The sequence below is a fragment of the Girardinichthys multiradiatus genome, chromosome Y (genome assembly GCF_021462225.1).
Source record: "Girardinichthys multiradiatus isolate DD_20200921_A chromosome Y, DD_fGirMul_XY1, whole genome shotgun sequence".
NCBI classification, from domain to species: domain Eukaryota; kingdom Metazoa; phylum Chordata; class Actinopteri; order Cyprinodontiformes; family Goodeidae; genus Girardinichthys; species Girardinichthys multiradiatus.
In genome coordinates this window covers 24,802,847-24,814,008 of record NC_061818.1, presented here as the reverse complement: position 1 = coordinate 24,814,008, position 11,162 = coordinate 24,802,847, and the positions used below count along the sequence as shown (strand labels likewise).

The 11,162-nt window shown below is 38.3% G+C and overlaps 1 long non-coding RNA gene across 1 annotated transcript in view; it reads right to left on the bottom strand.

Annotated features, from left to right (window-relative positions):
* Nucleotides 1-927: 927 nt before the first annotated feature.
* LOC124864724 overlaps nucleotides 928-11,162 on the bottom strand; it is a 68,531-nt gene continuing 58,296 nt past the window's right edge. The window contains exons 3-4 of the long non-coding RNA XR_007037350.1: nucleotides 5,088-5,157; nucleotides 928-1,756 (exon numbers count right to left, since the gene is read on the bottom strand). This is a non-coding gene — a long non-coding RNA (uncharacterized LOC124864724). The remainder of the gene's footprint in view (nucleotides 1,757-5,087; nucleotides 5,158-11,162) is intronic.

Sequence of the window (11,162 nt, the reverse complement as noted above, 5' to 3'; positions counted from 1 at the left end):
CTTTGAGTGACTCGTTGCTGAAAAGCGCTATATAAATAAACTTCCCTTACCTTTCCACATTACAACCACAAACTTCAATGCATTTTAATGGGAACACAAAGTAGTGCATGTTGTGAAGTTTAAGGTAATATAAATATGATGTGTTGCATGCATACATCTTTAGGTCCCCTTTAGTCTGATTTCTTTCAATAAGACCACCATCCCTATGGTAAAATATAGTAATGGTGGCATCATGCTGTGGGGAGATGTATTTCAGCAGGGACATAGGCAATGGGATAATGGATGGAGATACATACAGTACATCCTGGAAGAAAACCTGTTAGAAGCTGCAGAATATTTAAGAATAAACCAGAGGTTCACCTTTCAGAGGGACAAAAAACCTCAACATGCAATAAGAGCAATAATGGAATAATTTAGATCAAAGCATATCCATGTGTAGGAATGGCCCAGTCAAAGCCCAGACCTAAATCTAATTGAAAATCTTTAGCAAGACTTGAACGTTTGTGTTCTTCTTCAATGTAACTATGTTCAAACTATTTTGCAAAGACGAATTGAAAAAATATCTGTCTTTTAGGACTTGCGAAATGGAGGACCCCGGAATGCAGACTAGCAGGCAGCATGACGGTAAGTGAAAAAGGCTTTAATAAATAAAAAACTCACTCATAAAAAGAGGCAGGAACAAAACAATAAACGGGCAGGCAAGACAGGCTTGGCATGATCCAAAAAATGTTTCCGCAAGGAATAAACAGAACACGTGTGTATATATGGAATGTGAACCAGGTGAAGCAAGATAGATTAACTAGGTGTAGGTGAACTTGATAAACCTAATTGACAGGAGAGAACAAACGTGACTGGAGCAAAACAGGAATTCAAACTTAACTTGACAACACATGAACTAGAATGAACTAGAAGACAAAAACTAAAGCATGACTAGGAAAATAATAAACAGAAACATGATTCAAAACATTAACTGTGAAACAGACCAACAAAACCCAAAAACATCCACAATCATAACAGTCTATCCTGGAGGAAAGTTGGTAGAGACATATGCAAAAAACTCGAAGCTGTAATTGCAGCAAAACAGATGCAGGCCACACATTTCAGATATTTATCTGTAAAATGTTTAAAAACCACGTCTTCCATTCCTTCTTTATTTCTATTATGCTCTACTTTGTTTTTGTCTGATATAAAATCCCATTACAATATATTGCAGTTTGTGGCTGTAAAGGTTCAGTAGGTACAAATACTTTTGCAAGCAATGTTCTTTACTTTACACGTAGAAGAATTAGAGCACAAAATGAAAAATCTCTCTGATTTGTATCCTTTAAGTTTTCCAGCAGTTTGTGATACCATGTCAAGAACAAATGTCACAGCATGAAGAAACACAGAAAATCAAGAGCAGATGCACATGCAGAAACAATATTTATTCAAGTTCAATTCAGGAAAAAATGAGAAAGTCAAACAATGTGTAGATGGTTGATGTAACTGTGGCATTAGTACATATATTACATCGATTTTTCTACTGAGCGTGTATCCAGATGTGTTGACAGATGTGTTCCACAGTGTCTGAGCTGCTGAATCCTCTCCACTCTGCCTCCGAGTTTATGTCACAGCTTTTTTCCAAGTTCTTACTCCTGGCTCCATCCTGAGAGCTAGATTGTCAAGGAAGTAGCTCACTGTCATCTGTTGTGCCAGGAGCAAACATCTGCTGCAGGAGGATGCAGGTCCACCGTCCAAGTCATGATTAGGTGCGATGCTAGAAACATGATACAGAAAGTTATGATTGACTGGGGCCACAAAAGAACACAAACTTAAACATCCACAAATTTGTGGGGTCAATTTGCAGAAAATCAAAAGTGTTTGCTCTCTATAGGCTGTTTTTTTCTCTTTTTTTTTTGGTGTAGTATATGATTTGATATCTACTAATTTGGTTGATTACAGGTGCATCTCAATAAATTAAAATATCACAGAAAATACTTTTTTGTTTTTATTAAAGTCATTATATACAGAGTGGTATATTTCAAGCATTTATTTATGTTATTTTTTAAGATATCTTTTGGCAAATGAAAACAAAAAATTCAGTTTACCAGAAATTTTAATCCTATATAAGACCAAAACAAACAACAAAAGTGTTTAAAGCGGCAATGTTATGTGTTGTCCATTTGACACACTGACTAAGCCACAGAAGATCACTGCTAAAAGAGCTAGCTGTTCACAGAGTGAATTATTGCATATTGATGGAAAGATGAGTGGAAGTACAAAGGGATTTGGAAAAATGGTGCACAAACAGGAAAAACCACTGCCTTGAGAGGATCGAGGAGCAAAGCCTATTCAAGAGTTTGGGGGATATTTTCAAGGTGTGGACTACAGCTGGAGTTAGACCTTAAAGAGCCACCACACACAGACATATTCAGGACCTGAGCTACAACTGTTGCATTTCTTGTTTTAAGCCAGTCCTGGGCCAGAGACAACATCAGAGGCCTCTTACCTGGACTAAGGAGGAAAGGGACTGAACTATTCCTCAGTGATCCAAAGTCCTCTTTTGGAAATTTTGAAATTAAGGTCCCAGAGTCTTGAAGTAGAGAGGAGGGTTATTTGGTATTGTTAATGTACTGTGTTTTATTACCTCTAAAATCAGTGAAGCCATCTACCAGGAGGTTAGAGGACTTCATACCTACATCTGATGACACACTTTATGGAGATACTGACTTTATTCTCCAGCAGGACTTGGTACCTGCTCACACTGTAGACAGTTCCAGTACCTAATTTAATGACCATGGTATTGTTGCTTGATTGGCCAGCAAACCACCAAAACAGAATTATTGGGGTATTGTCACAATAAAAATGAGAGACTCCAGAACCAACAATAGAGATTAAGTGAAGGCCACTATTAACTGTACTTCATGTACACCTCAACCGAGCCACAGGATGATCACGTCCATTTAAAGCTACATAGATGCAGTAATTTATGCAAAAAGAGGCCAAACAAAGTACTGAGTGCATATTGTACATTAGGTGGACATACTTTGTAGTAGTATTTATAATAACTTTTTTCTTTATTGGTCTTGAACTTACTATTCTAACTTTCAGATAAGCTGAATTTTAGATTTTCATAAGCAGTAAGCCATATTTAATTTAGCTTTTGATGATATCCTATTTTACTGAGATGCCCCTGCATACTGAAGACCAAGTTGTTCACTGTTTTTATATTACTCCATGTGAAAAACATGTTGCAAAGTGGTTCTGTTAAAAAAAACACTTTCACCAAAGTGTTCTACCTGAGTTAATGTTTTATTGATTCTAACACAGTTTCCTTGTCCACCTTGATATATTAAAAGTGTTTGACATGCAAAATGTGTGTCTGATAAATCACATTTAGCAACAGTCTACAGACCAACAAGATCAATTATCTCTCAACATATCTCTATGCAAATAAACATGTAATGCAAACGTGACAGCAATGTAAATATTTATAAAACATACAATAACCTGAATGAATTTTTTTAGGTAACAGACATCTGGTCAGAGTTTGTTTCTGTTTTACTAAACTGAGCTGACAAACTGACAGTGTATAAAATCTCAAGACAACTATCCCTCTAAAAGTTGTGTTTTTTTTAATGGAGGGCACAGATTCCTTTTTGCATAAAGGAGCTTTGAAATCGGTATAAAAATGTCTGAAATTAGCCTCAACAAGTGGAGGCTTGAAGATGTGATTTGAAAGATCCTCATGTGTCATACCAAAGCTTCAAAATAAAAGAAAAATGCTATTTTACTTAAAAGAGAGAAAAAAAAACAGTTAAAGATAAAGATGAGGTTGGTGTGCAGCTTCAGATTAGGTAATGCAGGTAGGTGGCCTCTCGACTACCCAGACTTTGCTGTATCTGCACTTGTTCTTGTAATCTCTCCAGAAAAATGACATAATTCCGTCCACCCCCGCACAGCAGCCACTCAACCCTGCAGTTGTTATGGCAGCAAAGTGGTGTGACCAGCCCGTCCCGCCCGGTCTTTGCCGAAAGAAGGGAAGGAACAATGTGTCAGAGGATCAGTAGTCATCCATCGCTATTTCTCATCGTCTTTGTGCTTGTCTGCACCGATGAGCTGGTTTACCTCCAAGAAGTCACGTTCCACCAACACAAAGGATGTGACTTCAGTCTTGCAGTTTTTCCTCAATTCCATTCTTCTGCAACTCAAAGCTTCAAGTCCTAAATCTATTACCTTTACTTGTTCTCTGGTCAAATTCTGTGCTACTTTAGCTTATTTTCTGGTTCTGTCTTTTTTTTTGGCTTCCATTCTGGTTTTTCCCTTCCCATGTTTCTTTCCTGTGTCTCATCTTGGAGTGCAACCAACGAGAGCACCATCACCGCACAGAATCCAGGTCCCAACCTGCCTTTGAGTCTTTGCCTGCCCATGTATGTCTTTTTGTGCCTGCGGCTGCAACTAGGGCTGCCAGCCCCTATCGCCCTCCCCCATAAGCTGAACTACTGTACCCGTCTGCTGGCGCCCTGCCACCCATACACAGTTCCCCTTCACTTACTGAGAGAACCAACTAGACGGTAGTAGAAGATATTATGAGCCTAAAAAACATATAGAAAATAACTATTCACCTCAAGGTCAAGCATGTATGACCTCCACTGAGAACACCAACGACCACCCTGAGAGGCACACTTATACAGTACCTATCATTTAGCCTGTTGGCCACCCTGCAGAAGCCCATCAACGGGTTCCTTTGAAGGCCACCGACTCTGTGGTGGGCCATCAAAGCATATCTTTTCAGTTCTACTGAAAGGATCTGATGCTCCTGACAGAATTTGTGTTTGAAGTGATATCTGAGTGCCACTGCATTCTTTACTTCACTGTCATGACTTAGATTGCACAATAAAAAAAATAGAAAATTGAGGGCATTAATCCTGCGTCGTTAACCCGATGATATGTGATTACCAGATGCGTCTCACAATCTCTGTTTTATCAGTAACTGTACCACACTGGAGTTGTGTGTGGAAACTGTCAGAATTAGTAATAGGGCTGCAATGTGTGTGAACAAACAGTCCACTCAGCAATGATAAAAGAGAAATCAGAGACACCCCTACCTTGGGATAATGTTGGGGACTGTTGGTATAATGTTTCCATTACTCAGCCTCTTCTCTCACCTGGGATCATCTGAAAAAGATCAAAGATGCAGGAATAAGATGATTCAGAAAGCATTTCTTGATGGCAGACCATTAAAGATTCAAAAGAAAAGCGAGAGGTCAAATTCAGCTTGGGTCAGCACTGCCCAGACTTGCATTTACACAGTTCCATGTATGGAGAGCTTGGGACTCATTTTGAAGAACAATAACTAAAGATAAGACAAAAATACATTTAAAATATTTGGGCAACATAGAAATGCTGCCTAGTCTGGATTGTTGTGGCACTAACACTTAATAGAGATGTCTATGCTTCATGGACACTAAATTTATTAGATATACCCATTCGATAGCTTGTTAACAAATAGTAAATCAGCCAATGACATGGCAGCAGCTTAATGCATTTAGGCATCTAGCCCTGGTGAAAATGATTTGTTCCAACCAAGCATCTAAAGAAGGAAGAAAGTTTGATTCATATAACTTTGAAAATATAATGGCTATTGGTGAAACAAGAACTGGTGTGAGCATTTACAGACAATTTATGAAAGAATTTAATGTTTTCTTGGCACACCTTGGGCCATGTAGTACCACCTGTTTAAACCACCACTGTTTAAAAGGCCAAAGTCTACCTGAGAATTGCTGCCAAACCAGCCTAATCATTTTATGACCACTGTGTACCTGTCTTCCGATGGCTACTTTAATAAGGGAAATGTGTCATGTCTCAAAGTGGTTCTTCAACATAAAAATTAGTTCCATATTTCAGTTCGATACATTTATAATGTAATAAAATAAGAGATTCACATCATAGATATGCAGAGGACAAATTTGCTGCATCTGTGTGATGCTATCATGACAATACGGAGCTAAATCTCAGATACATTTTTCATACAACTTGTTGAATCTCTGTCCATAAAAATTATGTGTTGGACCTTTCTGAAGGCGAAAGGTCCCACCTTGTGCTAGTAAGGAGTACCTAACGAAGTGTAGATCTCAATGGCAGTTTTTCAAATATGCCTTACAGTCTGATCTGAAATTACAAAGCATGTTTATTTTGAAGACTATTGGTGGGTTCTGGGCAACTCGGGTCACAGTGAGTTTTGTAATAAGTTGTTATCTCCAGTGCCCTTCTCAATCATCAACTCCCCTACAAAAAGCTTGAAATGAACCTCATCTTTGATAGCCAACATAGTCTCCAAAGGTTTCGGAAAATTTAGCTGAGTACATCTATCGAGTAGAAAAGAAAAATCACTAGCAATTCCTCTAGAATAAATGTACATGAAGCATTTTCTCAATTTATACTTGACTGTTTCAAGTTGATTGGAGCATCTCGAGACCTTTACTCAGAAATCCAAAGCTTCCTGATTGCCTGGGGTATAAATATGACTTGTCACAGAGGCCCATTTCTCTTAACTGTTCGAAATGGGAAAGACAAAAGAACATGCAGATTAAATAAGCAAACCTGTTTTGATCTAGATAAGTAGAAAATTGTTATCATGAAACAGCTGCCGACCTTAACATGTCCACTTATACAGTCAGAGCAATAACTAGAAAGTTTAATGAAACTATGACACACAAGGCAAGACATGGACCCAAGTTCATCTTGTGGGTGTATGTAATGGATGTACATAAAATTGGTGAGAAACCAAAAAGTCTCAGTTCTAAGATAAAAGCTCACAACATGCTGCCATCGTTCAAGACACGATGAAAGAGTAAAATCTGAAAAATACATTTAATAAGTAACTTAACTTAAAGGGGTTACATGATGCAAATTATGTATGGATTGGATATTACTTTGGCCTTTAGATAAAGCGGTTTTAGATGAAAAATTCAAATTTGTGCAGAAGGATGTGCTGGTAAAGTCAGACATGTGATGTTAACCTCTGCTGTCTTATATTAGACAGGAACAACAAAACTTATATATTTATTAATGAGAGGTTTTCAAACTTATATTACCTCATTTACAGAGGTTCTAGTAATTAAATGAAAACTACACATTTGTATTAACAAATATTGATGATGTATATTGTGTCTATTGACGCTGACTACCTTGTTTAAAGTTTGTCTCAATAACTTACCAAACTGTTTTTATATGACGATGGCTTAGAGTCCCGTAACATTAAGATAAATATAAATGACAAACGCTATTATGAAGTAACAACTCTCATATCTTAAAGTATTCCAATTCAGCTTTTCTTTCACTTTTTATCTCAGATCACAAGACAGATGTCTGCTATTTGTCCCTAGTCTGATCACAGACATGTCAGAGAAGGATTTCAGGCCTTCTGCTCCTCCCACTTGACATACTTCTCAGGAAAATGAAGAACGTGTTGCTCAGTGCTGAACAAAAAAAAAGCAACAGGCTCTGCAAGCCTAGTTCCTTCTTTATCTTGCATTTTAATGCTGTCATCCTGACCAGGTGCCTCTAAAAGAGTAGAGTAGTAAGTTGTGAGACTTGTGAAAGGTTTTGTGATCAAACCTTTCATACCCCTACATACAAGCCTATAATTAATTAGGGCATCAAGACTACAGCTAGCTGATGAAATCAGACAACTCACAAGAATGGGTTCACAAGAACAAGATGGCATTTTTGCAATACTTATGGGAAAATAATAAAAAGAAAGGTTTCACAAACCACAAACTCTTTTTTAAAGAACTGATGATGTGCTTAATTAATGAAGAATATTCTAACCCAGGTTTGAGTAGTCCCCAAAATAAGGATTTTGTGCTTGTTTAGTTTTAAGAAGAGCCAAATGTTAAGAAAAACATTGAAAATGCCCTGTTTTAGGGTTTTCAAGGAATGAAAGATTTCATAAATTCACTAATAAATGAATAACTGCATTTGAAGAATGTCTGTTTTGTGAGGTTATCCAGTTGGGTTTCATGCATAAAGGTGTTTTAGATTTTGAATGACAGGGGATCAAAGACTCATTAAAAACTGTGTTAGTTGAGCATCAACAAGAGGCAGTTACCAACCTTACCATTGTTAGCACCTAGCGGTTTGCCAGTGGCAATATTTTCACAGTGCTTACAAACCACTCATATTCTTCCCCGTTCACTTTTTAATGAACCTGGAAACATTTTAAGCAGTAGCGGGTGCTTGAAAATTTCCCTGGTGGCAATTTAAAAGTGTTGGGAACTTCTTCAATGCCAACTCTTCAACTTTTTCAACAAAACAGGGCAACTCCAGATCTACTTCCTTTTCTTACTTTAAAATAAGAGCTCAAAAACATGCATGCTGTCAGGCTTTATACCATCATATCAGGTGCTCGTAATATTAGCTTGAACTTACTTCACTAGATGTCACAGACTGACACTACCTGGGTACCTGGGTGCTTCATTTTGACGAGACATTTTGTGATGTTTTTATACAGCCCTATTGGTTAGCATTTTGTTATTTTATTCTGAGAATCAAATGCTTGTATCTGGTAGAAAAAACTATATCTGCCATCATTACTTACTTAGCTTCTTGACGGTTTTCATTTCTTTGTATACGGAAGTTACCACAACCTGCTTAGGCAGATTATTTGACAGCCTTCTTATGTTCAGCATGCACTGTGATTCCCTTAATTTTTGTAGCCATTTGAGATCCCATGTTTGCTGCAAACAAAACAGTCACCATCATCTTAATCTTCTGGGTCTTTCTCAACCAGAGGTAACTTGAGGTCACAGCAGAGTAAAGGCCTTTTGCAGTTCCCCTATAAGGGGCATTTAAAAGTAAAACCTTTATTAGAAAGGTAGCTCAGCAAACTCTGTTAAATTTAAAGTTTTATGGATTGCCTACAACAACACTCTGCCTTTTAATTACAAAATATTAATCTGAGCTGTACTACAGGTACTACAAGGTTAGCAGGTTCAGGTTGGTACTGGCACAGTAAACTGGTTTTTATATGCAAACACGTTTCAGCCTGAAGTTGCACTCGCTAAACTAATCACAGCCCTGGTTCCTCTTCTTCCAAGCCAAAGTCAAAGGCGCTTGCGTCTAAGTTACTCTGTTCCAGACAGGTTACCTGGGCAACAAATACACTGTTTCCGAGTGACACAAAGCCCAAACTCAAAAACCTCCTTTCAGGTTGAAGGCTCCAACAGTTGAAGGGGAAAACAGCAATAATAAGACAGTGGGGAGAGAAACTGAATACTGGGAAATTGCTTCACAGAGTTTCTGGAGGACATGGTAAAATGATTCTTTCCTTTTAAAAATACCTTTCCCTGGCACCAGACGCCACAGGTAGTTGTGTGCTGCTTTTGCTTCTTTTATGCCCTTTCTTGTGTTTCAGTTTTTGTTTCCAACCTATCACACTGTGCTAAGCGAGTTATCATGTACACCAGATGACTGGAGGTGCATAATGCTGAGCTGAGCCTCCAGATGAGGTAATGTTTAGAGAGGTTGGTGAGCCAGGAGAAGGCTTGGTCAGGTCTTGATTAGCTCGGGGGTCGGGGGCTCCCTCCAATATTGGAAACCCCTTTGTGTGGCGAGATTACAACCTTATGAAAAACTGCCCCCGCTGGCACGCCTGATGGGATCAGAGGCTCCTGCTTGCTGCTTATGAGCTTGCCACAGACAGAAGAGAAAACACACAAACACCAACAACACACATTCAAAAGTGTTCGGACCAGACAAGCGTGAAAAATACGAGATCATGACTATCATGCAAGATCTGTTTTACATTTTCTAAACAGTCCAATACACTGACAATAATGCACCTACAAACATCACCTACTGCTTCTCATGTCTTCTACTTGTTTGTCATGACCATAACTAATGATCTCAAGATTGAAAATATTTCAATTTATTAACAGGCCAAATAACTCAGAAAAACCTGTGCATGCTATAGTTACAGCCTACAGCCTACAGCCTTTTCTAATGAAAATAACACAATAAACTACTTCTATTGTTGTCTGAAGAATGATCGAAAGCATACAGCTTAATTGGATACGTACAATGACATGGATATCCACCTAAACTGACATGCCGTGCAACAATATCATTAATCAGAGAAGCAGCCAAGAGGCCCATGGAAAATCTGAAGGAGCTGCAGAGATTCACAGCTCAGGTTGAAGAATCCATTGACATCTGCCTTGTGTGCCACAGATTCAGCGTAAACAGTCATGTGCAAATCTGGCCTTTATGTAAAAAAGGGAAGAAAAAAAAACCCTATTGAAAATAGAAATGAAAAGCCACAATTATTGTTTTTTGCCACAGGCCCTTATGGCAAATATATGGAAGAAGCTGCTCTGTTGGATACATGCAAAATGAACATTTTGGTATACATGCAACATGCAAAGTGTGGCCGAAATCTAACACTGCACTTTAGCCTGAACAAACCACCCCCAGGGTAAAACATAGTGGTGGGAGCATCATGCTGTGGACATAGTTTTCTTCAGCAGTGGCAAGCTGGTCAGAGTTCTTGAAAAGATAGATGCAGCTAAACATGGCAACATACTTAAGGCTGTGGTGGAGCTTAACCCTTCACCAAAACAACACTACGCATACAGCCAGAATTACAGTGCAGGATCAAAAAATATCACAGGGTAAAAAGACCTAATCAAAATTAAGATGTGCTACCTTGTGTTGGTGTATCACATCCAGATAAAATACACTGAGGGTTTTGATTTGCAACTACCTGTAGAAGATGATTTCAGTTTGTTGCCAATAGTTCTGATAGTCCATTAGTTCAAAATAAACAGTTCATTATCAGATATGTGTAAACAGAAAGCTGCAAACAAAAACTTGCATCAGACAGCTAAGCAGAGTTTTACATATATTTTCAAATGTGTAATTGGCTGTTAATTAGTGGTGGCCTTACTTTGCATAGACTTCCCCAAACAAATGCTATTAAAAACTAAGGCCAACAGGATAAATGCAGCAACCTGGTTTCGCTGAGCTATGCCACAAACTTCAACACATTTCAATTTCTACTGTGTGGCAGACTGTACCAACAAACACTCATATTTCCACAGAGTATGTTTTGAAAACAAATAAACGATGTGTGTGTGTGTGTGTGTGTATGTGCACAAGCATGTGAACAAAAGAACATACAC